Source organism: Mus caroli, chromosome 1 (genome assembly GCF_900094665.2).
Source record: "Mus caroli chromosome 1, CAROLI_EIJ_v1.1, whole genome shotgun sequence".
NCBI classification, from domain to species: domain Eukaryota; kingdom Metazoa; phylum Chordata; class Mammalia; order Rodentia; family Muridae; genus Mus; species Mus caroli.
The window spans coordinates 148731299-148735186 of NC_034570.1; positions in this window are offsets into that span (position 1 = coordinate 148731299).

Sequence of the window (3888 nt, forward strand, 5' to 3'; positions counted from 1 at the left end):
TCCTCCTCCTCCTTCTCCTTCTCCTCCTCCTTCTTCTCCTCCTTCTTCTCCTCTTCTTCTCCCTCCTCTTCCTCCTCTTCTTCTCCCTCCTCTTCCTCCTCTTCTTCTCCCTCCTCTTCCTCCTCCTCCTCTACCTCCTCCTCATTCTTCTCCTTCTCCTCCTTCCTCCCCTTCTCCCTTCTTCCTCCTCCTTTTCTCTTTACTCTTTCTTTCTTTGCTTTTCAGTCAGTGTTTCTCTGTGTAGCCTTGTCTGTCCTGGGACTCACTGTGTAGACCAAGCTTACATCAAACTTAAGAGAATTGCCTCCACCTCCCAAATGCTGGAATTAAAGGCATACTTCACCATGCCCATCTTAGAACTTCTTTTCTTAAGAGTTTTTAGTTACTCCTTTCTATTCTTCACTCCTTCCTTTTTTTAGTCCCTTCTTTATCCTGTAGCTAGACTTGTACATACACATGTCCTGGAAGCAACTTGACCTTTGAACAGATTTGTAGGGCAGGCTACTTTGTCAGGAATTTGGGCACAGTACCGAGTGAGGTCTGATTGTGGATAAAATTTGCTTTTGATGAGCAGACCATGGAGCTCAGGACATGAGTGAATAAAAACCCTTATTGGCATCCTTATGCAAAGAATTGCCAATCTCTCTCACTTCATGATCACTGCTTGTTAGAGTAATTCCCACTAGATATGTGATTAGGGAACTGGAATCTACCCTCTGTTACTTCTCACCAGACTTGGTCAGCTTTCTTCTGACATTTAAGGTTTTTCTTTTCCACCTAAGCAAAATCTTTTTGAAAATTGAAATGGAAAAAATTTTTTAAAAATAATCTGAGCTGACATTTTACTTTTTATTACTTCTATCATTCCAGTAAAATTGAAGGACTTACATGAGCTGAAGTATTGTCAGGTATACAAGGAGATGAAAGTGCCTTTGTAGCTTATCTCACAGTGGGTATTAGATAGAGACAATGGGTGTAGGAGTTTCTTATACTGTGCCATTATATAATTAGTAGGGCTTATCACTGATAGCCAAATCTCCCTTCATTTTAAAGTTACTGTATATCAAATTTTCTCTCCTTTGAGGTTTTGGAAGAATGAGAGTTTAAAGGGGAATAATGGAAGGGACAATTTGAGGGAAGTCACTTGTCCAGGGCAGATCTGGTCATGTTTCTAACTTGAAGACAGAATGTAGCAGATGAACCTAAGAAATAGAGAGTTTTAGTAATTGAAGATGACAATAAATTAATCACCTTGTGTATTCCCAGAGAGAGCTCTGGACTACAGTATAGAAGGGGAGTCAAGTGCAGACAATTGCTCCTATTTATCTACCCATCTGTCTATTAGCCAGCTTTTGCTTTGTGTTTAACATAGGAGTGCTGAATAAAAAGCATCCTTATGGAACTATAGCAGATACTGGCTTCAGAGTACCCATTTCAGCACCATGTGGCAAAGCAATGAATAGGATAGCAAGGCTTGATGGGAGCACAGGGAAGAGCATCTATATTGGATTAGGAAGCTCAAAAAAGGTTTCTTGGAAGAGGTGATGCTTGAGCTGAATATAAAAAGATGAACAAGTCTTAGATGACATGGGGGTGGAGACAGTATTTTCCTGGAAGAAGGAATAAAGTGTACAAGACTTGGATGCCTAAAACAGCTTGTCACATTTCAAAGAACCACAAGTGGTTTCTAATAACTGTTCCCAAGGTGTGTGGGGAGGCCTGGAATGTCTAGAGAGAAATAGGGAAGGGTATCGCCAAAATCTGTGACCTTGATTCTGACAGCTCTGTGATAGTGACATCGCTGGGACTACATTTTACAAACTGAACAGGATTGACAGAAAAGAGTAAAGCCTGGAGACAGGAAGCTCAGTTAGAGTCTGAGCAACAGCAATAGGGCACGAGCTGAGGTGATGACCTGGCCGTTGGGAGGGAGGGATGGAGGGGGAGTAGAGCTAATAGAATCTGCAGAAATCGAGAGCACAAAAACTCTGTGCCTAGGTCTGGGGAATACTAGGATGACAAGTCAGAATGCTTCTCTCAGAAGCTGAAAAGCATATATCATTTGGGTTTGGTCCCTTGCTGCTGCTTCTTAACCTTTCCTGTCCCCAACTGGGAGTGTAGCTATTTGCTAATGGTTCAACAGCTTTCAGGTTTGGGGAGGGACATTGAGCATCATTCTCAACTCCATTTGTTAGAGGACCTTGAACACCATCAATCACACTCACTCTGCCTGTTAGCTCCTCTAAGCAGCTAAGCTCATTACATCAGCCTTTCCCTGTTGCCCACCTCCTCTGCAAGGCCCAGGATGTCTCACCATGTATCGGTGGCAGTACACAGTGAGTGGTGACCCTAACTGTAAGCACTCTTTTCTACAGGGTCTGCTGCAGCTCCTGCCCCACCCCCTGCCCCCAGAACACATGCCATCTTCTGTCGGAAGTGACAGATGATATTTTGGTCTTGGGATTTCCTCTTAGGAGTACGTCTGTCACCTCACTGCTGGGTGATGAATGCATTCTAAAGAGCTTAAAGGCTGTTTGACGGAGGCTAAGGCAGTTATTTTAGGTTGAGAATTACTGACATCCAGGAACAATTTTTAAATAGGATTAAAAAAAAAAGAGTGTTAGAAAGAGTTGCCTTGTTCCCTTTAACATAGCAACATTCATATGCTACCTGGTGAATGTGGGTGGCATGGCACACTTTCAGATCCATAGACTGTGACCTGTGCTTGATCACAAAATAGCCACAATTTCTTCCCCTCTCAGTATCTGCACTCTTGCAATGTGGCTTTTCAGTTCTTTTCATCAAGAGGGGAAGACTCTCCTCTTCCCAGGACCCACAAAAATGGAATTTTAAAAGGAATGTGATATTGGAGAGACATCGTGATTTACTTGGCACAGCACTTTGGGAAAGATTGGGATATGGGCTATCTGACCAGGGGCAGAATGTGCTGTCAGCCTTAGAGGTAAGGGATGCTAATGAAGTGGTGGGAGAGTAAGTTAATTGGAGCTCTAGACCACACAAGGATTCCTCCCCTGCCCCCCAAAGTAGAATGTGTTTGTCTGCCTATTGTTCAATCTGCTAACTCTATTTTGTGTCTCTTGGGCATTAAGAAAAGGGAAGAAGGTTGTTAAGCCATACATTTGAATACAGGGTGGCAATTCTAGCTAAGGTTAGCTGATCCTGTGCTAGCCTAGGCTAAAAGAATAATCAGAAAAACAAAAGATAAGTGAAATAAATGTATATGTTCTAAATGCTTGGATTTTAAGGTATTTGGTTATAGAGCAAAATCTAACTGATGTGGGAACCAAATTTGAAAAATATTTGCTTTAGCCTCTTTTTCCCTAGGAACTTGCTAAACCTCCCTTGGAGGTGCTAGCATTTAAGGTTAAAAAGATCCATGAGCTACAATGGCAGAAGAAGATCTTATGAAAGTGAAGAGAAGTGATGGGATCATGGCAGAGCGTGAAACACCACCACGGGTAGTTAATTTTCTAAAGGTATGCAAAGAAGGCTACATGCCAGTAACCTTTGGTATTTAGAAGCTTACAAGTGGAATTAAAGATATTTCTTTAATTTTTATTGCCCTAGGTGATAATTGATTTGGTGAGTTTTCAATTTCCTTTTTATTAAACTGTTTTGCTCATAAAATCCCTCTTTTAAGCTGATTTATCACAGGAAAATTGCCCTTCAACTTCTTCTTGGTAATCTATAAATTTTATATACTTTACCAAAAGTGAACCATGGTCTCTGGGATAGTGTCAAATTTTTGGTGGTTATTTTTTAGAATAATAATGTAAAATGTAAGGGTAAGATATTAACTATTATTATAAATTTAGTATGCACTAGGCATCGTTTTTAGGCTCATTGCTGAATATCACATTCAATCAG